The sequence below is a fragment of the Solanum pennellii genome, chromosome 1 (assembly GCF_001406875.1).
Source record: "Solanum pennellii chromosome 1, SPENNV200".
Classification (NCBI taxonomy): domain Eukaryota; kingdom Viridiplantae; phylum Streptophyta; class Magnoliopsida; order Solanales; family Solanaceae; genus Solanum; species Solanum pennellii.
This window is the reverse complement of record NC_028637.1, coordinates 16,401,605-16,428,494: the sequence shown is the minus strand read 5'-3', so window position 1 is coordinate 16,428,494 and position 26,890 is coordinate 16,401,605.

The following is a 26,890-nucleotide window of genomic DNA, read 5'->3' as shown; positions in this document are numbered from 1 at the left end:
ATTTTCAAGCATGTTACAGATATCAAACCTAAATTTCTAGTATTTGACTAATTACTCATTCTAATCAATATCGTTCAAGCATGGACCAGAAATCATAAGTAGGAATTAAGTTAGGAACCGTAACCTATAAATTAACCCAATGCTAACTAGCCCAAGTTCATGTATGAACATCAACAACACGAAGCATAACACAATACTCACAACATTACATCAACACCCAATCGCCATAATTGAACCCCTAGATATTAGGGTTGGCCTCATGCTAATCACCTAAAATTCATGTATGAACATCCAACCCCATAATTACACCCCTAGGTCTTGGGTTGACCTCATGCAAATTAGCCTAGATTCATGTATGAACATCAACAATACGAAGCATAACACAATACATACTACTATAAATCAACACCCAACCCAATAATTAATCCCCTATATCTGGGGGATTTAGCCATGAAATAAGCAATGGGATACATGACATTAAGAAATTACAAATAAACCAATTTTGGATTCAACTCCAATTTATCAAATTCAAGAGCAAAGTTGAAGAACTCCAAAAGCTAAGATGTGTTCTTCACAAAGGTCAAGTATTCTCTCAAAACTCAAATATTTCTTAGTCTTTATAATTCTCAGAACTATCTCATTTCACTCTCATTCGAGCTATTTATAGTTTATTAAAATTTATCTAGAATCTCAATGTGCAGTTTATTTGGCGAAATAAGTCGGGCTACCCGAGATCGTTTGGTTAATCTTCTCTTGTTCTTCAGCTCACTTTTTCATGATCTACGTGTTATGTGTTTGAAGCTCCATTGGCAAACTCGTTTGAGTCTGCTTTTCACATTTACTAAATCATTTATTACCACTTTGCTTCACCTCTTAATCATTCATTTTTTCTCTTTGTGTTGTCATTTTTGGCGACGTTCAGCAAGGTAAACTTTATTCTTAGGCACATCGCCATCTATATTGGACTTAGAAAACCTTTTTCAATAGGCACAAGTGTTGTGCACTGTCTTTTTGGGCAAGTTCAGGCTCAGTAGGCGTACTCCTTTCTCGTTTGGCGATCAACATTATATAGTTTGCAATTATTTAAGCATTTTTGGCCATTTTTAAAAACATCATTCCTTGCCTTATACGTTTTCCTTCATAGCTTCAAATAATCAACATATCATCGAAATTGGAAAACATTAGACATTGAGTACACTCATTATTAAGTTAAATAGACCTCAAATGAGACAAATCTACAACTCGTCATTACCCCCAACTTAAACTTGTACTTTCCTCAAGTAATTCAAGAATACAATTAGCTCAATAAGGGTGTCTACAACTCTAGCCCATCTCAACACTAGCTCAAGCTCACTTTATCTTATAATCTTATGTAAGACCATGTTTCAATAAATGCATTCAAGTGACTCAACATCAATAATGCTTTCATGCTATCACAAAGAAAATCAACAAAGATATAAGAAATTAATGCAACTCTCACTCTCGCAAAAGAGAAACACATGCAAGCTTTGTCCTATAGGTTTGCCCATATTATCAGTCATCGCACAGCGTAGTTCATGTAAGAACTCAGGGGGGGTTTTACGCTTGTAAAGGGGATAAGACTAAAGTACGATCAAGTTGTCTCAATGACTTTATCTTTACAAAGCATTGTTGTAGTCATCTTCTCCTCTTCTCAAGTTCTTTTCATTATTTTTCATTTGAGAACTGAAACTTTGATTTTTCGCTCAATTTATTTGGAATAACCTTTATTTCATCACGTAATTTGACACGTGTGTCGCACGTGATTATCAATTCATAAAATATATGTTATAGTAAATAATATTATTTATTTAAGTAGAGATTTTTGTAACAAACTCCAAAGTTGAGTCTCATTTCATTTTTCTTTGCTCTTCACTTGGCTTTATTCCTCTTTATTTTCCTCACCACCAATTTATGCTTTTGTCTTAGGTTCATTATCCAAACATAACTGTCACTTCCTAAGCCTACACCATGGATGTGGCCGACGCTCAAGAATAATTGATAGCCCCCAAGAAAACCCTTAGTCTGATAGACTATTTAGCGGAAGATTTATTCAAGTAAAATGAAGACTCCAAATACCAAAATTAACACATAATGTCTCAAAACAACTTAAATCAATGAATGTTGAAAAATACTAAAATAAACATATAGGTAACAACTCGAAGTCTCAATACACCAACAAGGGAAAAGTTTTTTTTCCCACAATTTTAATGAAACTTTCAGCAACTAATGTAGTTGTATCATATTTCAGCAATTGTTATGAAATGTTTAGAAAGGAACTTACTTGTTATGGAAGATTCAGTTACGATCGTAATCAAATATAACTTATAGTCTTCAATTAAATGAACAATTATTTGTAGTATTGATTATTTAACAAACCCAGGTACCTAATACCTTGTGCAAATTCATACTCAACTACCCGGCTGGAAAAAGTACAATTGGTTGGTGCACACTCTCCAACTGTGGCAGAAAGGGCAGAAACCTCGGCCAATGACATGGCCTCGAAGGTTATAATCACTATTATTTATAAAGATTATGTCCAGTAGTCATAACCTTTGTTTTTGCAACTTAATAATTCTCAAGAACACTTACAAAGGCTAATATTCAACTGAAGAATTATCCTCAAGATTAATAAGGACCTGATTGAGATGTAAGCTGAGTTGTCTTAGGATTATTTCTTCAAGTACATTTTAAATCTGTTTCTAAATCTAAAGTATTCAACTATTGTGTTTGGTGAAAAAGTCTAAATCAGTTGCGTCTAACTGATTTAAAGAGTAGCATTGTGTTCATTTTAATCAAAGTCTGATTCATCAAGAGTGTGGTGGTTTAGTGGGCAACTTGTTCATTGCTTAGTGGAAGTCTAAGTTGTCTTGTGTGATAGCTTAACAGGGAGAGTGGCATCTTCTTAGGATCTTCATGTTTTAGATTTTTTTCTTGGTCGTGATATTAATAGATTTTCTCACATTCTTTGTAACCGTGGTTAACTTTTTCTTAAAGAAGATAAGTGAAACAGTTGAAAATTCTATGTAATAGGTCATGGTTTTATTCCCTTGAGAAAGGTGGTTTCCTCGTAAATTGCTTGTGATATGTTCTTATCGTTATTTACTCTTTGTTATCATTCTATATTAGTCAAGGGACATTATCCGTTGACTGATAGTGGACGTATGCATTCTATCTATTGTTATCAGAGAATGTTCTCTCTAGCTGGTTAACGCCAAGAAATATAATCCTGTAAAAGAATAGGTATCCATTAAACCTAGAATAAGGACAATCATCAACACGACCAACTCGTTTAAATGACCAGTCCTAAGCTAGTGGAAAACAAGGATGCACGACTATATAATGACTGAAGACGGAGAGTTATTGGACATAGTTTTAAATGGACCCTTCATTCCAACAACTAAAGTGAAGGATGGTGAAATAACAAAAGTTGTTCCACAGACTCTACAACAGTTAACAAAGTGGACCTAAAGAAGATCGAGAAATTCTACAAAGATAAAAAATTGTTGGTGTGTTGCATAAGTGGTGAAGAATACAATTAGATCTCTACGTGTGAATCGGATAATGAAATCAGGGACTCTCTGAGGACTACTCATGATGGTATAGAGAAGGTGAAGGAATTGAAGGTGGACATCATGACCACCCAATATGAAAACTTTCAGAATGAAGGAAGGGGAAATAATTCATTATGTGCATACAAGACATTCCTCCATAATTAACTTGCTACGAAGCTTGTGAGAACCCATCAACACCAGTAAGCAAGTGAGGAAGCCTCTTAAAATTCTTCTTAAGTCATGGGCAAGCAAAATGGATGGTATGCCTGAAGCTAAGGTTCTGAAGGTTTCGACAATGGATGCTCTCATTGGATATCTTAAAACTCATGAAATGAAGAGAAATCATGACATCTCATGACATCATCTATGGAGAGTTTATATGCTCTCATTACATTGATTTAAAAATGTACCTATGATGAATAAAGAAAGAGTACTGAGGACCTCGGTTTGAGTTTCTGTCATCATAAATTTGATTTTAAAGGTTTTTGCCAATGTTTGACTTCGGTCAATATTCATGGTAAAAGCGCTCAGATGAGAATTTCATTAGTGTGGTTAGCTCTGGAATAACGATTGAATTTGTTCTAGAATGACCTTTGGTTTGGATCTCGGGATGTTCGAAATGAGTTTTTTGTAGTACCCCTTTTTAACTCATTTCAGATAGTGCACAATCGATGATTCCTAGATTATTTAACTTAAGGAGTCACCACCTAATTATTTTTTAGGTAAATTAAGACATTTAAATATTTAGTTAACTAGTGCTAAAATTAACTTCAATTTATGGTGTACTTAACTTATGTGATTCTAATTAAGGGTTCAAGTTATCCTAAAGGGACAAGACTAAGCATCATTGACAGATATATTAAAAAATGTTACAAACAAACTTAGTTGATAAAAATATATGATTTGATTAAAAATATGATGTAAGTTAAATTAAAAAAAAAAAACTTATAAGACATTATTATTTATTTAAGAGAAGTGTCTTATAAAGAATATATTTAGGATTGAAAATGATAAATAGTATATATATGAGTACTTCTAGTATAAGTTAATTAAATCCTTCATTCGGACTGTTATTGCATAAACTATTTTTCATGTAGTTAAGTTTATAAAATTACAAAATAATAAGTCAAACCATCCTTTATTAGTACCAAAACATTTACTAAAAGGTGAATTGCTTACATGTCTTGACCAAAAATAATGTGTAATTAGATACAAATTTATCCTTAGAAAGATGTGAAAAAGTAATAATCTTTCAATATTTTAAGCATGGGCCAAATAATTTTAAAAGCTTATATTTTAAATAAAATATTTGAAAAAATAATTGCACCCATTTGTTTTCTATTGAAAGAAAATAGTCAAGTGTTTTAAAAAAATTATTCTCAAGGTCTGTAAGCTTTTAGAAGGCAAACATGTAAAACTTGGTTCTAAAATAAAATGTTGATTCCTTTTTTAAAAATTTAAAAAAATTATTAAAATCTACCGCGACTACCACGATTTATTATATTAGAGATTGTGAATATAAGAACAAGACACATTCAAATTACACAAGCTAGTTCAACATGTAAAGAAAACTAAGCAAGCAAATAAATACTAAAAATATAAATAGCCATGAGTGAATTCAAGTGAGTACCGTTTATTTTTCTTGCTGTTTCAGATTGTGTAAAATGTCATAGTGACTCCATGTGCAGGTTTGATTTAATGTCGGATCTATCAGACTCGACTTTTTTGCAGGATTCTTGAATCAAGACTCCATTTTGTCCCTAAGTGTATGCGTAGAAATAAAATATAAAAATATGATATAGGCAAATCAAACAATATGAATTAAGATGGAGCAACAAGACCAAACCATATCAAAATGAAGTAAAGTATAGTTTTGATTTTTGTAAAAGTAAATGGGCAGTGGCTTTGAGCTATATATATATATTACATCGTACATGAAAATATAAATTAAAGGAAATTGAACAAGATGAGTCATGTTTTTTTTCTGATTAAAGGATCATTCATGCTAGTCAAACATACATATTGATTACAAATAAGATTCAAACAAATCATTCTTATTATATTTAAAGAAATGTATGTTTCTAGTTGAAATAAAAAATTTATTGAGAGATTAATCTTAATAAAAATCCCTAAAATCATTCAAGTTAGATACACATATGACATAAAACAAAAGAAATACATGATTTTTATATACAAAAGTGATTAGTTGTAGATAGAGTGTAACTTCTGATAAAGAAAAAGATACATAATATGTTGTAAGTTTAAATGCATAATTCATCAACTTGCATTACATGAGTATATTTAATAAACCACAAAAATACGTAAAAACGACTACGTATTGAAGAAAGAACGAAATATTGACACTGACCTTTTGTATGGCAGTGAACCATGGCGAGGTTCCAGATCTATTGAAATCTGACTTTACTCACAAACAAAACAACACAATTAATTCAAAGAAAAGTTATACCAATGTTTTGATTTGGAGAGGAGATGCCAAATTATTAAATGTAAAGAGTAGCTCAAAACACTGACAACAAACTTGATAAAATAAGAATTTATAGTTGAAATTAGAGTTCTTGAATTGTTGAGCTAGAATTTAATGTCCTATATTGAAAATGGTCAAAGATAACTATTAAAACTTAAATGTTAAGATTTTTGGATGGACTCGACAGTCTTCAAATGATTGGCATAGCCATAGCACGAATAAAGAGTGAGAACCTCTATCCATAGCTAAAGAACAATGGAGATTTTTTGAAAATAGAAGGAAAGGGGAGAGAAAGAGAGAGGGAAAGAGATGCTCCGACGACTTGTGACTTAGGAGGGACTTTGGGGGAGGGGATAAAACCCTAAACAAACCAAATGGACTTTGGGGGGAGGGGATAAAGTGGGTAGTAGGGATTGTGAAAAGGACTGATGGGTTGATGTTTCGGCTGCAACATTTGGGCCCCTTTTTTTAGGGGTTCTTTTGGAATAAATATCATATACATATATAACTATTATGAAAAATTAGCAAAAAACAGCCCATAATTAAATAACATTTAATATATAAAAGAAGAGCACAAATTAGCTCATATTAACCAATGGCATGCTAATAGTTTTTTTTTAAAAAAACTTTCCTTGTGAAACTAAATGCCACACACATCATTAAACATGAAACGTTGGAAACCATATAAACTCTCCATAGATGATTAGCGATTCAGTATCCATAAACTCCATCAATTCATAAAAATTCATGTATTTAATATAAAAATCAACCATGTTCTACTAAAAACATCAACAAATAGATGGTGGCATCTCTGATAGTGTCGATTCATCATAGCGGAGAGTAAGATAGCACAAAACAAATTTGTACATTATTCTATGAAGGGAGTGGTTATTACAACCTACATTGATTTCAACGGATTCATTTACTTGATTTCAAGCCATCAAAATGTCGATACTTCCTTCAATTCATTTGATTTTCATTATGACAATTCTATGCCGATATGACACGAAACACCATGGAATTACGAGTATAGATCGAATTGAAGAAAGAATCACAAAAGTTTAAAGAATATCCATTGAGGGGAGAAGATGAAAGTGTTTTTGAGAAAAAAAAGTTGGCGTAGTGGCTAATCTTGTCTCGACCATCTATTACGACCCAAATACCCAATTCATGATGTTAATTATCCCAAATTCATGTAAGAACACCAACAAATTTGCAAAAGTTAACTGATGTTAATTAACCCAAATTCATGACGTAGTGGCTAATCTTCTCCTATGTTAGCAACCTTAAACTGTAAATTAACTGATGCTAATTAGTTGATATTTATGTATAAACATCAACAATACGAAGCGTAACACAATATGCACTACATTAAATCAAAACTCAATCCCCATAATTGCACCCAAGATCTTAGGGTTGACCTCATGTTAATTAGCCCAAACACATCTATGAACATCCAACCCCATAATTGTGGCCCTAGGTCTTTGGGTTCACCTCATGCGAATTAGCCCAAATCAATGTATGAACATCAATAACACAAATCATAACACAATATATACTACATTAAATCAACACCCGACCCCATAATTCCACACCCTAGATCTTGGAATTTTAGTCACCCATCACAAAAAGCAAAAAATATATATATTTTCTATGAATTAAGTAATGGGTAATAAAGAAATTACAAGTAAATCCACTTTGGATTTAACATCAATTTATCAAATTCAAGAGCAAAATTGAAAATCTCCACACTACACGAAACAGGATTTATAGTGGCAATATTTAGAGGCAAACCTATTTGTTGCTACAAAAGTTATATATCCAGTGACGACATATGAAGGCGTCGCAATAGATAAACATTTAGTGGCGAGTTATGCTAATTTTCCTCTAATAGTTGTTGCTAATTCTCAATTATTTCTTCCCACTAATACCAAAATTTTTGCTCCATATTCTTCAGTGGCAACATCTCATTTGTAGCATCTAAATGAAATTTGTGGTGATATGGACGCTCCAAATAACTCAATTTAATTTAACATACATAAAAATTTAAAAAGAAAACAAAGGAAAAAATCAGATAAAAAAGTACACACAACTCTTTCTCTCCATTAGCTCAACTTTTTTCTCAAACACTCCTCTTCTCAAGTTTCCGCTTCATTTCTCTCCATTAACTCAACTTTTCTTAGAAATTCTTCAAATTGTCACCCTCAAATATGTTAAATCGCTTCGAATTTCATAGAATATTTTTTCCCCAAATCATACTTCTATTTCTTTAGCCCATTCATAAATCTGTAGTAGATTGAAGTGTTTTAAAGTTTTAAGGCAAAAGGTTCTCGAAAATCTAAAAAAATCAGAAGTTGCTGGAAGGTTTTAAGAAGGAAGGTTCGATGTTTTATTATCACTACAAGATTTTGATCTTTTTAAAGTTTTGAAGTTGCTCAAAGCTTGTAAGGTGCCCTTCATGTTAACGTCTATTTATATTTCATATTTTGTCGATTATGAATCTTCACAGTTGTTTTTGAGCTATCTCTTTTTCTGGGTTTACTGAAGATTTTTTTTTTAAAAAAATGTACATAAATTGTTGTTTTAAAAGAAAATTTGTAGTTCTAAGTGTGTTTATTTTATTTCAATAGAAACTCGATTTGTGTACATAAATGGTAATTTTATTTTTGAAAACTTCTATTAAATATAAGAGTTTGTAATCTTTTCCAGACATTAGAACTTGTTTGTGATTTGGTTTACTGGAGTTCTTGAAGTGTTATTATTTCAGTTGAAGTGTTAGATTGGTCATATCTATACGTATGCTGTGCTCTTGATCTTACTGGATTAGATTAACTAAAGTTAAATATCGATATATATGACTTAAAAGTATGAATCCATGGCCGGCTAAATCTGCCTGTATGTAACTTTGAAGTTCTGATGGTTTTGTTAGTTTTGAAAAGTTGAGTTTGGTGTAGAATTACCTTTTGTTTGGGCCAAATGCTAGAGAGTGTTCTTCACGAAGGTCATTGTTCTCTCAAAACTCAAAATATTTCTTACTTTCTCTAATTTTCAAAACTATCTGGACGTTTAGTGTGTGTTTGGTATGAAGGAAAACATTTTCTGGAAAATGTTTTCCAATTTTGTCATGCTTGGTTAGGGCAAAAGTTTTGAAAAAATGTTTTCCAAATCAACTCATTTTCCTCAAAACTAAGGAAATGACTTCCCTTCAAAAATTAAGGAAAATATTTTCCAAAGCTCTCCTCCAATTTCAAATTACATTTTTTTTTGAAAAACATCAATTTTAAAAAAAAAATTTCAATATCAAAATTTTATTTTTTAACCGGTCTCTGACCACCTCCCGGCCCCCCTCCCAAAAAAATTAATTTTTCTTTTTAAAAATATTTTCATCTCCAAATTTTTATTTTTAAGCTNTAAAACACTAAAAATCATTTCCGAAAAAATTTTCTACTCACCAACCAAACATGAGAAAATAAGTCCAAAATCTACTTCTTTTCCAGGAAAAATCATTTTCAAGGAAAACATTTTCCATTGAAAACATTTTCCTTAATACAAAACACACCCGTTAACACAGGACCTAAGATCACGAGTGTCCTCAAGCTGACCCTACCAGCATATCATTAACATACTTGAAGATTTTTTGAAAAATAGACATACTGTATGGATGCTTATAACATAACCTAGAATGAAATAATGGGGAATACCTATTTTGAGTCTGGATATAAAATAATTGAGTTAATTGTAAATTAAAGGGTCAAACTCTACAAAAAACCGAATCTAACTATATTTGAAAGAAAAGATTAGAGATGTTGGGACATTCCCCAACTAACTTTATCAGCTGAAACTAAAAGACTGAAAATAAAAAATTTACATGTCAATCGTCCTCAAAGAATGGGGACTCTCTACTGATAATGCTGAACTATAGATTGGAAACCAATCTATGTGGAATCTAGATGTTGAGGACCTGAACCTACATCACGATAAGATGTTGAACAGAGTATGTGTTAGTACTTGAATGTTTATGAGCATACAGGATATGATAAAATTGAACAATGTATATATAACTAAACAAAGCAATGACAGAAATATTCCTAAAATTTATTAAAATACTGACATATTAATTGAAAATGCAACATTAGTATATTGATAATGAAACATTCATAACTTGATCATGTAAAACTGAATAAACTGACCTACAGTGTACTTCATGAACTAAATGAATCTTCACAACTAGTGTTCTGAGTTTTATGCATATAATTAAGCAAAACATCTACGAAAATATGTTAATATGATTTGGATTATTCTAACAACTGAATCACAAGAATAATCTAAAGTGTAAGAAACCCTACGTCTAAACATTATATAGGGAATCAAAATTTGACAAAATTCAAGGGACCCATGGGGTGAAAGGAACCCACTAGTGAAATCCCACAAACATGGCGAAATTCACAAAAAATTGTTCAATTTTCGCACTGATCTGAAGAAAAATAGTTGTGTTCTTACACGGTTGGGTCGACTCTTTCTCTTTCTTTTCGTTCAACTTGATGAATTTTTGGAGAATGAGTTCATTAGGCTGAGTTAATTATGTTATTGGGTTAAATATGACCCAAATGACGTTATTTAGGGGTCCAACACATAAATACTAAAATAATCTTGACTTAAAAGTTGTCGGGGTCAATCGACGGACTGGCCAACAGACCATCGACTGACCCACGATTCATCCTGTCAACCGTCATTGGCTTTATGAGAAGGGGGTTTTGCGGTGTCAATCCAGGGACCAGAACCATGACCTTTGGTCTGACCTATGGTCTTTGGGTCCATCCATGGGTCGTGCCTTAATAATACTTTTATCCTTGGTTCTGGGAAGGAGCTGTAGGTGGCCATGCACGGAACCCACCTACGATCCGTGGGTGGTGCCCATCGATGGCACCGGCAACTTTTGAAATGTGCATTCCACTTTGTCTAGGATACGAGGTGCTACATTTTCATATTATACGCGTTATGTGATTTAACCTCAAATGGAAAACTCATTTAAGTCTGCTTTTCACATTTATTGGATCACTGGTTACCATCTTGCTTAGCCTCTAAAACATTAATTTTTTCTCCTTGCATAGTATTTTTTGGTGACGTTCAGCAAGTTCATCTTTCTTCTTTGGTGCATCACTTTCTTTATTGGACTTAGATATTTTTTTTCCAAAGAAACAAGCGTTGTGCATCATTGTTTTGACAGAGGTCATGATCACCGGCCGTTCACCTTTCTCATTTGGCAATCAACAATGTATTTTTTGTAATTCTTGTTGCATTTTTTTCCATTCTTTAAAACATCAATCCTTGCCTTATCAATTTTTCTTCTTATATGCAAACAATCAACATATGATAAGAATGGGACAAAATTAGACATTGAGCACACTCAATAATAAGATAAATAGACCTCTAATAATGAAAATCTACAAATTGTCAATACCCCCAGCTTTAACTTTTATTTGTCCTTGAGTATATCAAGAATACATTTAGCTCAGTAAAGGTGTCTACGAAACTCCATGCTCTCACTAAAAATCAACAAAGATATAATGAATCGATGCAAATCTCACACTCTCATAGAAGTAAAACATGCAAGCATTATCCTATAGTTTCCCACATTTTTCAATCATCACACAACCTAGTTCATGAATGGTCTGAGGGGTCACTAAGGCTTGTAAAGGGGTTGAGGGTAAAGTTCATGATAAGAGAATCAAGAATCTAACTGAAAACTAGTGACCCAATGGGTGAAAGGCACCCAATAGTGAAATCCCACATACCTGGTGATGAAATTCACGAAATAACACTTAGATTTTGTAGCTGGAACTGCTGGAACCTTGTTGTGTTCTTGAACTAGGGTTCTTTACATTTTTCTCCTTTGTTGCTTTTAATTTTTTAAATTTTAATTAGTCATTTGACTTAGGTAAGATTTTGTTATGTTTATAGGCTTAAACTGACTAAAATCTGATTATTTATGGTAAAACGACGTATCTTAGGGTTTTAGTGAAATGGGAAAAGAACAAAAGACCAGTGAGTTAATTGTTGTCTATTCAAATGACGACCTCGACTAACGCTCCGTCTTTCAAATGAACGTTCATACCCAAGATGTCATTCGTTCGCACTTAAAAGATTTTGGTCTCCAAAAGTGTTTGTGGCGACGTACACGTTGTATCAACTATATTTTAATTGGTGTAAAACATGTCCCACTATATTTAATATGAGTAATATTAACTAAAAATTAAAAAAAAATATTACAGTACTACTCAAATTTTTATGGAAAATCTTTGACGCATAAAAAAAACTCATATAATTTTAATTCTAACTACCCATATGGAAAATTATACAATTTTACATCATACATTCCCTAAATATTGAAGCCCATATACATTTAACCATAAATACCCCAACTTTTGAAGAATTCGGAATGGGAGAGGGAAGATTGAGATTTGGACATAGTGCTTTGCTATCAATCGAAGATTTGAAAACTAGAGATTACCTAGAAAGAGAAAAAGATAACCCAATTTTTTTAAGTACTTGTCATAATTTGTGCAGATCATAGTGATGAGTGATATTTGTATGAACTTGTTCGGTCTTTTCCTTTTTAAAATCAATTCATTTGAGCCTTTAATATATTAACTAGTGTAATGTATAATTACTATGTACAAGGTCCTTCAATTCCTATTCAATTTCAATCTGAGTCACTCATTTCATGGTTGCAATGAATAGAGGGATCAACAAATAAAATTATAAGAACTAGTTCGAATGACTGAGTCTATCCATCACCTTGTATGGAAAGGTGCATGGATACGTGGAGCTATCAAGAGTTCAGCTTATAGAGTCCAAAAAGATCAACACTTGATTTTTTGCGATGTCGAAAGGTGGTGTTGTGAGACTAGAAATTTTGTGTTTTTGTGAGTGAAGCTACTGTTACTATTGAAGATTTGATTATTTTGGGTTACTCTCTATTGTACCCCCCTTCAATCCCCTTAGTTAATAGAAATTGAAGAATATTTTGAAAATGCGTAAACAGAGCTTATCGGAATGAAGACTAATAATTAAAGTAGATTGTTAGTTATCAAGTTTTTTCTTCCAGGTAAAACAGGTGCTCATGTTTACCCAATAGCTATAAATCTGGCTAGAGGCATGCGACTAGTGCTAGCCACATACCTTTTGCCAGATTAATAGCTATTGAGAAAACAAAAAAACTTATTTTATTTGTAAGAAGAAATCTTAACAACCTAAGAGAAAGAAAAGCGTCATTCTCAAAATTCCAACCTTTGTTCATGAAAAAATTCAACCATCTAGTTCGATTATTGGTCTTCAATCTGATAAGCTTGATTTGCGCATTTTCCAGATTTTCTTCAATCTCTGCCAACTCAAGGGGTTGAAGGGGGGCACAAAATAGAGTTACTCAAAATAGCTAAGCCTCTAAAATAAACATATCTTCAAGAGTAATAGTAGTTTCACCCAATGAAAACATAAAATTGTTAGTTTAAAAACTTCACCTTTCTACCAACACAAAAATCAAATCTTTATCCTTCTGGACTATTTAAATTAATTTCTTGATAACTCCATAAATATATGTAGCTTTTCATATATGGTTATGGATAGACTCCGTTGTTTGAACCTATTTTTTCCATCTGTTTTGGTCATCCCTCCATCCATTGAAACCATGGAAGGAGACTTTCAATGGCCATTCAGATTTGGATGAAAAATGAATGAAGGATTTTTATAAAAATCACTCATTTAATATGATTTGCACAAATCATGCCAACTACTTGAAAATTCTTGGGTAATTTTTGTCATCTCTAGATGATCTCTAGTTATCAAATCTTCGATTGATAATGGAGCAGTGGGTGTAGATCTCAATATTCCCTCTCCAATTGAGGATTCATCAATAAATGGGGTTTTTAAGGTTTAATGTATATGGGCTTCAACAGTTTGCGTATTTAGGGTGAAATTTGTATGAAGTTTCATATGGGTGTTTAGAGTAAACATTGTGTGAGTTTTTTAGGTGGCAGAGCTTTTCCATGGAAATTTAAGAAATACCATGATATTATTTTTTTTAGTTTTATTTTTCAATATGAATAATTTTTCTTACATTTTTTTTAAAAAAAATTTGTAGCGACATATTTGTCACCAATTATCATAAAGTTGTGGGACAATTATAAACTTCATATATCACTATAGTTAATATATGGTGTCGCTATTATATGCAGAACTTAGCACCACATCATTTATGAAGGGAAAGAACAATATTTTGAGTTAATTGTGAAGGTTTTCCTTTAATCTATCTCCTTAATGATATATCACTTGTATTGAATTCATGCTTCATTACATATTAGTTTCTCTTTTGGGTTGGCCGATGATACCTACTCAGTACATGTTACCCCGTACTGAGCCCTACTTGTGTTTTTCTTTGTTTTCTTTTTATGGCAGCGAGTGTACCAATGACTTCAAATTTTTCTCAGCTCTAGCACGTCTCCAGCATATCAGGTTCTAGGGTGAGCTATTCATTCAAGCTCGTGTTAGATTCTCTCGGTCATGACATGATGTCCTATGTTTTCTGACACATACTATTTTGTTCTTTTATTATTTTGTATTTGATATTCTTAAATTTAGTATATGAAGAATAGATGTCCTTGATGTGATGACTTTAAGGTTTTGGAAAATGATACTTTAATAAGTTTTTAAGCTTCCGCATTATTTTTGTTATTCGTAGTTGAATTATTGCCATATATTGAGGTTTGGATTCCTTGGTTCACAAACATAGGAGGTTAAGTATGAGTGTCACTCACGACTCGTTTTGGGTCGTTACAAACTTGATATCAAAGCCTTAGGCTCGGTGATCGCATCACATAAAGACAAATCTAGTAGAGTATTGCGGAACGGTACGGGGACACCTTTACTTTTCAGCGAGAAGCTATAAGACTTAAGAAACCTCATTTCTTTCTTTCATGCTATAACTTGAATCCTTTTGGTATCTAGGTGATACAAATTGGAATCTTAACTTGTTCACTCTATTACAAATATTATTACTACTAGAGTATTAGAAGTTGAAATAGCAACAACAAAGAGAAAAAAAAAAGGTATCCTAAAAAATAGGTATATTTTCTCGATTGCAAAATGTGGAGACAGTCTCATGTTGAATGTCGACTACTAAAGACACTGCTATGACTTAATAGAGTGAGGGTATATTAGAGAAAGTCATCGAGGCTTGCTTGGTTAGAGTTAGGAATCGTGTTATTTTTGTTATTGAATTGATCTAAGAAGTAAAACAAATTGTTTGGGATATAGAGAGAACATATTCAATAATTTTATGCAATTATTCAATGGGTAGAAATATCTGGGCTATTTTGTTTATGATCTTATGGATAGGTATAATGTGCTCTAAGGAGATATATCCAATGGACTTTCACGGCGTGGCAGTACTAGGGTTATGTGAAAACAATTACGTCGATTTTCAAGTCAGAATACTAACTACTGAAGGACTTACTAGTTGTATGACATGGTCAGATAATAAGATTTAATGTTGCATTCGCATTTGAGAAACCAACTAGTTTATTACTACAAGCGCGTAGATTGAGCATTATTTTAAAGGAAATTTTAGTGGTCGATATTGGGTATGGTATTAATACATTTAGGTTTTGAAGTTTATCTTGAGGAGTCTAATGGAGTACTGGAAATTTTATCTTAATCTTCAAAAAGTAGATTCATACTAGAATGACAAATGTATAGAAAAATAAAGTCCTAGTGAGTATACTTTGGGTAAAGTATATTGAAAATTTTACTAAGAAAATGCTTATAAAATTAAATTAGTCCCTTAAATTTGATTGTTATACCAAAGTATAAGGTGTCATGTCGAGGAAAAGGTTCATATTTATAGCAAAGCATTATGGTAAAAAGAGAAGGTGATATATGACCTATATGATTTATGGTTGTTGTACTAGTATCGAAAATTCTTATTTAGAATCAGTTTTAGTGGCAACAAATTCTTCAAAGTGTTTCACTGGTTCTGAGATCAAATTTAGTATTTTCTTAAGAGATGGGCACTAGGTTGAATCCTACTTGAAAAAAGATTCAAATTATTCTCTTTATTTGGTTTCCAATTCTATTAGAAAAATAATTGAAATTATAACCCTATTTGTAGTTGATTTTAAATTTGTATGGAAAAACACAATTGTATAAATAAAGGATGATCTTAAGAGAAAAATTGAACTACTCATTAGTATTCTCCTTGAAATACATTATTACATAAAATAGGTTTTGAGAGAGCTTTGAACAAGAGAGAAGAGAGAAGAGAGAAGAAAAAGAGTTATTTTGTTGCATACCTTTTCTCAGACCAACAACCGTCAGATAGTGTTTCTCAATTATCTAAACGTGGGATCGTGCTAAAATTTGAATTACGTATTTTTGACATAATTGTGGTTGATTTAAATGGTAAAGATTGGATTCGGATCTCCCCAAGATTAATTTTTTTTGGTCTGAATACCAGCTGCGTTAGGGTGGTGCTTGCATTAAAATTGTAGAGGCATTGTATTTATAGTGTGTATTATGAGGTGTTTTAATATAATATTTAATAAGAGAAATATTAATTTAAGAGAATATAGGTGATTAGAGCTCGTAATGATGATAAGGTGTTGTATGGAAAGTTCTAGGAGATGTAGGGACACCACTTGAGTTGAATTTAAAAGAGTTGGAGTCATAATGGAATTTATTTTGGATATAATACAATCTTCAAAAGGAGGTGAGAGCAAGAACAATTTCTCTAACTGCAAGGGGTAAAGGGGTATCTTTTGGAGGTCTAGAATTGGTTTTTAAGACATGTAGTTTCATAAATTTTAATATGGTCATGGTTTTAGTGTCACATTATTATTAAATTAGTTAAAACCTATCTAATAATACTAAAGAAAGGAGTGTACATACGCTCAACTCGAGTGTGATGATAAGTTCTGTTGTGATTTTGAGTTTATTAATAACTGCGTCAAACTTTTAGCGAAGGATATGATAAGATCGATGAAGAGGCAATCAACGATAAATTAAGGTATGTAAATTCATAAAAATCTTCAAGGTATCAGTCATGTTGATAGATAAGAAGATTGAGTTACATTGTTTACAATTCAAACGTTTCATTTTGAATCTACTTTTTGTGGAGGTATATTTTATAAAGGTATGAATTTGTGAGGTAAAATAAAAATAAATAATATATTGTTTACATTAGATATTAAACACGTGGAAGGAGCAATGCATATTTTTGATTGAAAAATTTGTTATGTTTGATTATTAAAGCACCGAAGGAGGATTTCACTTTAAAGCGTTAGCTTAAAGTATAAGTTAAAATACTATAGATTATTGGTGAAGGAATAAGACCTCTCGTATAAACTCTTGGGGTGTAGTTGAAGTTTATATTGATTTTTTCCTACAAACTTAGATATGACCATGAGATGTGAACTAGTTCAGTACATACTTACTAGGAGGTTATCATTGACTTTTATATGGATTGAGTTTTGATTTGGGTGACAAATAGTGAGGTATGAAAAAATTAGTCTTTATGTGGGGTTAGATTTCTCAAATTATGATAATTGACTTAAGAATAATCTACAAGGTGAGATATAATTCTACATGGTAGTCAAGAATTTAGAGTTGGGTTAATACTCCTCTATTGATGGGACTATATAGAATGATAAGATGCAAGATTTGATGGTTAATAGAGGTTATGAGCTTATTATATACCGAATAATTTTAGTTGCCAAGAATTTTCTAAGTCATGGCATGAGATATGTGATGGTTTAGAAATATTGCTCAAACATGGTATGTGGAAGTGGTGTGAAGTTAATTTTGTCTGTGATTTAATAGTTTTATATCGATGAAAAAATACTATCAAATTTGAAACTAGTGTTATTTGCCTTGTTTGAGGCTCGTATTGTTCATGAAATGATTAAATAGAAAAAAAGATAGCCATGGTTTGAACATGTATTTGATAAGAAAACTTTGATACAAATGATGGCTTGGGTGTATCGCTCAATAAGTGGTTACTTGATAATTTCTTCTTTGGGTCAGATAAGTTTGGTTCTTCCTTGATGAGCACCTGATGTATAAAGATTAATTTTTTATAACTTAAGCTCGTGAAAGGTTTATGTTGTGAGAAGAAAATATTGATAAGCTTTATAATGGTGTGTGAACTATGAATGTTTGGTGGTTTCTCTAAGTTCACTACTTAATATATCCAAATTTGTATTGAGATTTTATCATGGTTATGTGCGAAAAGATTCTATCGAATGACTATGTGAAGATCCTTGAGAACATGTTGCATATGTGTGTACGATTAGTTTTGATAACTATTGAGAACACATTTTGTTGTTAGTTGAGATTACATAGAAAAATAACTACCACTTCTGTAGTAATATGACCTTATTTGAGACATAATATTAGAGGAGATGTAGTTCTCTCATTCGTTGGTTTGATGGATTTGAGGTAAGAAATATGGAGACTGAGCATGATATGCACAACGGATATTCACACATTTAGTTTATTGTCCTACCCTTTCTTACCCTCACCAACTTTGATTGTTCGAGGACGAACAATGGGTAAATTGGTATCTAATGTGACGATTCAGTTGGTAATTTTGAGTACTAGAACTTTTTTTATTGCATATAATGATTTTTCATAGGATCTAAAGGGATATTTGGGACTATTTGTAGTTACAATTAGGGAATTACTGGGGTAGTTTTAATAATTTACTTAGTTGGTCATGAAAGAAAATAGCATTAAAATTAATAGTGAACCACTTTTATCATATTTATAATAATAAATAAGGAGGGTTTATTAATTGAGTCATTAGATAAAAAGAAAATAAAAGGGAGTTCGGGCAATTGTGCATAAGCCGCACAGGAGGAAGGATCAATCAGGTATGAATTTAATTTGGGAAATAAGCAACTGAGTCATTATAAGCCGCACATGTTGTAGGTTTATAATTAAGGGAGTATTTCATGTTGGGTTATGTGAAACATCGGTTCTTAAATTTGCAGGTTATTAAATTTGGTGGGTTTAATTGCATGTAATTATATCGTAATGATTGACTGAAGAATAATAAACAATTGGAAGGTTTTAAATTCTTGTACGTAATTATTGATTGGAAAATTGAGGCCAAGTATTATGAGCAGTAAGAGAGTAAGGTGGGGTAATAAACATTGATATTTATATGATGAAATTTGGAATATTTGCATATAGGTGTTTTAAATTATTTTATATTTTGTTTTGGTTTTCTGTGGTAGAAGTTACTGAACATAGATGTAACCTTAATTTTCCAATTCTTTCTATAGTTATCATGTTATGAGTCAAGTTTTAAAATATTGAGTTAGGTAATAAAATATTAGGTGTATCGGGTTATTTAAATTCCATTAAAGTTATGCTAAATGGAGGAATTAAGACTTACCCTTAGGTTTAAATTTTAGAAAAGTAGATTATAAGTTAGATGTTTTTTTTTGGTTTAGGCTGCACATAAAATAACGTAAGTGTTTATAGACTCGTTAACTTATAAGTAATGCATATATACTTGATAGATTGGAAGGTTCGGAGGCATTGAGGAAAGAAAAAGTATTGAATAAGTAACTTGCTTGACTTTGGTTCTTCGGTGGAGGTAGGTTATGGTTAATGCTATTTGATACTAAACTCTTAATAGAGATTGATACGCATTGCATGATAATATAATGTTCTCTATGTACTTCAATCTTTGATTGTGTGACTTGCTTGTGTGGTTTGTGATTGGTCTAAAATCCTGAGGCCGTGAGATTTATAATTTGAAATCCTCTCTATCGAAGTGATTCCTTGAATAAATAAGGCTTGATGAAATATAATCAATGAATTGAAAGTGGTGATATAAATGATAAATTAGTAGTATAATTGGATTGGAGTTTCACATTCCGACACGGTATAATTGAATCGAAGTGTCACGTTCCGACACATATAATTGGATCGGAGTGTCACGTTTTGACACAGTATTCTTGGATCACAGTGTCATGTTCCGATACATCATTCTTGGATCAGAGTGTCACGTTCCGAAACGATATTCTTGGATCGGAGTGTCACGTTACGACACGGTATAATTGGATCGGAGTGTCACGTTCAGACTGCTTATCACTTCTGATGGAGGGGCTCCGATGGCTTATGACTTCAGAGGGACTTTTGTTGGGGGGGGGGGGGGTAAAACCCTAAAAAATCTAAAAGAAAATTGGTACTTTAGGTATTTTTATGAGGATAAAGTGGGAAGTAGTGATTGTGAAGAGGGCTGATGGGTTGATGTTTGGGCTCCTGCATTTGGGCCTTTGTTTTTAGGTGTTCATTTTCAGATTTGGGTCATGATTTGGTAGAAAAATAGTTGAAGTACTTTTTGTGTCATTTCGTTATTTAAATCAATTCATTTGAGCTAGTAATTTTATAACTACTGTAATTTATAATTTGTATGTATAAGTATAATATTTAAAATTTTCCTTGATGATTTGTATTATTTCAGTTAGTATGAAATTTGAAATAAAATGAAACATAAAGTTATAGAAGTGACTTTCTTAAGAAAAAAATGTATTTTATTAGTAACTAGGTAACTTGTCCTCCCCTCGCGCTGTCATAAATAATTATTGCATGAAAATTGTAAATAATGTTTTACTGATATTCATACATTAAAAATAATGGAAAATAGGTTCATACAAAAATATTAGCAATATTCCAACATGAATTTCATTATTTGTCATTATCACATAACCCAAGAACCTTTAATGAATGAATTATTCACGAAATAATAAATCATGGTTATTTAATTAACATTAAAAGGAAAATAAAGAAGAAAATAAGAATATATATACAAAGGCATTTCATTATAAAAAGGATCATTTAAGTTGCTCAGATTATACAATTGTGATATATGTCTAGGTGAAAATTCAAAAGTTTGTTAACATAGTCAAAAAAGAAATCACGCTTGAACATGAAAGCAATTAAAACTTTTAAATTTGCATAATGAATTTCTTCAATTGATAAGTGAGAAATTACATATCTATGTAAAAATAGATAATATTTAAGTTTATATATAGTACTTTTACGTTACAGAATGTAATATAGAATATCAAAACATGAATTCTTTGAGCTGAGTACAATGATTATTTGTGCACAATGAATATACGTACTATAAGTGTATATGATCAATAAAATCAGAGACAATAACTTTGCAGAAACATAAACAACAGAGTTTAAAACATGTACATAAAAACAATAATTCATATCATATGCATAAATTAATGAGTGTAAAAATTATACCAGGATATATAAAAATAGAATGCAATAGAAAGAAAAAAATCGAGTTCACCGAATGGATAATATTCCCTTAAAACAGTTATGCCATTAAGTTACTCAACTGGAGAAAATCAAACGAGTATTTAATTTGGTGGAAGTAGAAAAAAAGATCGATTTTTTTTTAAAAAATAAGAGAAAATCCCTCTATTTATAGACAAAAACGGGTAGTGTGAACAAATGTTTGTTGTGACTTATCAGAAAGGTTACAACTATTTGAAAAAGTTGCAACACTTCGTAAAGTTCACAACCTTTCATAAATATCGCAACTTTTCATAAAATCGCAACTTTTCATTAAAGTCATAACTTTTCATTAAAACCGCAACTTTTTATAAAAGTCACAAATTTTGAAAGACGTCGCAACTCTTCATTAAAGTCACAACTTTTCATAAAAGTTACAACTTTTGATAAAAGTCACAACTCTTCATTAATGTCACTACTTTTCATAAAAGTCACATATTTTCATTAAAAAATGAAGGCTTGTTTTGGAAATAAATTAATTTATAAACGAAATTCTTGCTTGTGGTTGTGCTACATAGGCGGGCCTAGGATTCTCTTATATATAAATATATGATATGATTCTATGAATGTGACAACGATAGTATCATAATGATATTATTAATTATACATAACATAATATTTTTTTAATAACTTAGAAGATCAATCAAATGTAATTTATTGAAAGCAAGGTCAAAATTGGGTATCAAGAGTATTCTAGACAATGAAAGAGTTTTCGGGAAAACAATTGACGTAGTGGCTAATCTGTTCTCGACCATCAATCACGACTCGACTAAAAAATTAATGATGACACTTGCTAAAGCCCACCAATAGGTAAGAAGACTCATACCAAGAATGAGAAGTAGTGGGTATTAGAATGGAACTACATAGTAATACTAAAACTAAGAAAAGAAAAAAAAAAAACAAACCAAAAAGTATATACAAAGGAAACCCTTCCAGAACCTGGAAGTCATGCATACGGAGTTATCTTATCTGATAAATACTAGTCTCACAAGTGGACCATAAAAAGTCATCTCAAAGGCAAAAGAAAAATTAACATATGAACAAAAGGAATCATGTTCGTCCAAGACACGAAGCGCTCACTCGTCTTTGATATTTAAAAATTGCAAAAGATGGACAAAACGATTACTGCTTGTAGCTTACACTAAGACCTACATCACAAAAAGTAGTATTGTCACGACCTTAGCCTACACCCTGGACGTGGCCGGCACTAGAGAAATATTGACTACAAGCGGAAGACTTAATCAAGCATATAAAGCTTAAACATTGAATAAAGTCCCATGAAACTCAAATACAAAGCTTTAACTCAAATAAAAAACTATGATTAAAATAAATACTCAACTCGCCATTACATAGGAAACTTCAGTCTTTAAACCATTTAATAAAATAAATAACAGAAATTCTAATAAACTACAATCTATCTATGAAGCCTTTAACTGGAAAAAATGGAACTCGGGAGAAGACCCACGATATCCTAACAACTGATATAACTCAAAGTACAAGTGGAACCCTCCGGGAGCAAAGAATCTCACCATAGCTAACTCGAACTCCAGGTGGTATCAACGAAGCACATGTTGATCACCCTGAATGCATGTATCTGCATCATGAAATGATTCCCTAATGCTCTAATACGTGGAATGTACAAACATAAAAGGGGAATTGTAAACCATAAACATAGGCTTAAACTAGATAAAAAGAAACATACATACCTCTTCTTAACTGGTTCAACTCAACTCAAGAATAAGATACAAAAATCAAAGATATGAAACTCAACTCAAAAGTACGCAACTCAAGAAACTCAAGGATAAAGTGACAGTAAATGATACAATATATACGGAAAGCTTTTAAAACAGTAGAGTGAAAATCAATGTACTTAAGAATAAAATATACTTAGTTTATATGCAAGGATACAACATAAACTCTATTAGTACATGAAAACACTAAGTAAAATCTATGTATATAAAAATATAAATATTTCTGTGGGAGTTTCTCTAATAATTAACCAACACTATGAGCTATAAAATGATACAACGTCTCATCCACGCTGTCAGAATTGTCATATACTTTGACATTAAATAAGACCTACTCACTAAGTTGAATTACTAGTGTATGGTAAAAAAAAACATTAAGGAATCATCGAAAAAGTATGATCCTTTCTAAGCATATTTTCCATATGGTTTATAGAGTATGTAAGTTTATCTAAACTCTCCCTCATATTGGTACTCAATAATACTCCCAAAATATACTAGCTCATATGTTTAGAAAATAACTTTTTCTGTTTTTTGAGATGATTACTCAAAAATCTTTTTCTGAAAAGAGATGGTACTCAAACTTCTCAAAACTCTTTTAGAAATCTTAGTTTCCTCTCATCTTAAATGTGAAAATTTTCTCTTGGGAATACTTAGTTCCCATATATCATTTTAAATAAAATGAACGCAACTCTACTCTTTCTAAAAAATATTTTAAATTTATATTATAATATGATCATTGATGACTGGAAATGTCATACTTCATAAACATTGATGGTATATCTAATACCATACTACTTATACATTTGATGACGAACTCAATTATTATACTAATCACGCTTTAGAAACTCTTTTCTCAACTGATCTTTACTTTCTCAAAACTCTATTTAAGAACTCAACTATTGGATTTAAAAAGCTTCTAAAACTTTACTACTCAAATTATAGGGTTCTAAGGGAATTACGGACATGAACGTCTAAACTCAAGAATGTTAATGATTGATCTCATCTCAAGACTGCTCGACTCATAGGGTTCATGCGGAATTATGGGGATGACCTACTCAACCCAAGGGCTTCATGGGAACATATAGTGGTCCATGAATAAGAATATAATCTCAAAACTTTTGGAAACTCAATACCCAAGAATTATAACTTGAATATACTAATCCTCTCAAAGATACTCAACTTATGGAATTTATGCGAAATTTATCGGCATGAATAACTCAAATTGAGGGTGTAAATAACAATATGGAAATCATATGTACGACCCTTCTCATTCTCATACTTACTTCCTCAAACACTGTTTAAAACTCAATAATTAGTAAAAATGTTGAAAAAGAACCATGAGCTCAAGAACTCAAATCATCTTATCTCAAGAATACTTAAATCTAGGGATAAGATCCCAGATTTTTCTTTTACATATTTGAAATTAGATGTAGGGAACGGGGACGAACTAGTCCAAAACTATGATAGTCTTGTACCTGGAAGAATAAGGTTCTTGAAGAATCTTGAAGCAAAGCATGATTAAGTTCCTTGAAACCCTTGCTTGAAGGTAAACAATCAAAAAAACCTTTCTTGAGATTCTTAAATTATTTTCTTGAAATCTCTTGAAGAAGAATCTTGAAAAAATCTTGAATGGAGTCTTTTACTTTTATTTTTCCTTAGGCTTTGAGAGAAAAAGAGAATGACGGTTAAAAGATGAAAATATGATAGTTTTGAGCCTTTAATTAGTCAAGAAATTGAAGTAGTTGGAAAGTAGATTCAAGAAACTTTAATTGGAATACGTTATGTCTCACATATATCTTTATATTCTAAGAGATATTACCGTTACAGGTTCACCCAAGTTGAATCTAACATCCAAACTTAATCGATAATGAAACTTCAAGAACACTTATCAAAACTCATCAAGAACTTAAATCCTTAAATTTCAAGAACTAAATTATGCTAAATAATTCATGACTGGCTTATGAGTGAACAAACCCAACACTATGGAAGCTTACATAACCCTTAGGGATCAAACCCATGGCGAAAATCTGCAACAAAACTCAAGAACCTCAACGAACGCCTTGATCCTTTCCTCTTTTCTCCGCTTGAATCATCTCTTTAAAACCCAAAACACTTTTTGGGATGAAAGAAACTAATTCTAATTAGTTTATACACCCAAAACCTTACTACTTAAATCTGATTACTTGCAACTACCCCTCGTATTTTTGGGTAACTTTCCTTAATTGGATAGTGCAACTTCAAAAGGGCATATCTCACTCATCTGAGCTCAAAACTTAGAAAACTCAGCAGCGTTGAAAATATAATTCAAATATATTTAATTTAATATATTATGGAACACCTAAATCATCCTGTACTAATAGTTATGATCATTTGAAGTTGATCATAAACTCATAACTTAAGAATAACTTGTAAAAATTCAGATTTTCCTATTTCCAATTCAGTTCTTTTTGGATCTCAAGGTGCTATATATAATTACCGTAACACTTAAGAAATTTTTAATTCCTTTGTAAAATTTCACTCTCTACAAAAACCTATTCCAGTCTTAGTTCAAAAATATTTCTTAGGTGTTACAAGCACAGTGTAACATAAGTACCAAAACAAGGTACTCAGTAGACATCAAAAGGGAAAGGCAAATATGAAAATAATGCACACGAGTATACCAAAAGTAAATCTAAGTATTTCTACACTAAATAGAATTGGATTCCCATATACCCAAAAGATAAACTCGTGCACAAGTTTAATAAAATCCGTGTAGAGCCCCATAAGCCTAAAAGGTATAAAGAATAACTATGTCTACAAGAAAAAATAATAACACTATAAGAATCCAGAAACATTTGCCAAGTTCCAAGCCAAAGTAACAAGAACCAGTAAACTCGTGTCCCAACTAGGAAGAATGACAATCAATTCAACTAGTCAACTCTCTGCCCCGCTAGCAAAAGTGACAATCAACCCAGGTCTCCCAATTATACAGTACACTTCTATGAGTATAAATCACCCAACTATAAAGAATGACTCGGGGCGTGTCAACTCTGTTGAGGATCTTAGATATCTAGGCCGCTGAACTAGTCTACTCCTGTGGGCGTCACCTCTCTAGCTAGAAAGAATGTCCAAGAGAATATTGGTCCAAAGAGAATCTAATGTAGGTTTCAAGAAACCATGGATCGATATCCACTCTCAATGATATCACAAAAGGCTTCAATCATGAAGCAATCCAATACCAAGAAGGTACATAACCTCTAGTAATGCCTTAAAGTTACAAAAGTAGGGAGAGAAAACATAAGGGGAAACAAGTACCACAACAACTTAAACAATGGCTCGTCCTATTAGACCCAAGTCTTTTATTCCAATCAATAAAGACCTTGTCCATCCAAAGTATATCAGAGACATACAAAAATCACAACGAGATTAAGTCTAATATAACACTAGTATTGTAACGACCTGTTTAGTCGTTTTAAGCAGCAGATTTTAATTCTGGAAAAGCTGTCTGACTCGACGGAACACACGACGGACCATCATGGGCACGACGGGCCGTCGAGGGGGTCTCGTTCCAAAACCCTTAGAATTCTGAAATTTGGGTACTGAAATCGACTCTCTGAACTTTGTAACGGAATGGCAGGACGGACCGTCGTGGGCACGACGGACCGTCACAGACCCTTTGGTGGAATTGAGTCTCTGAACTCTGTGACGGAGCAGCAGGACGGACCGTCGCA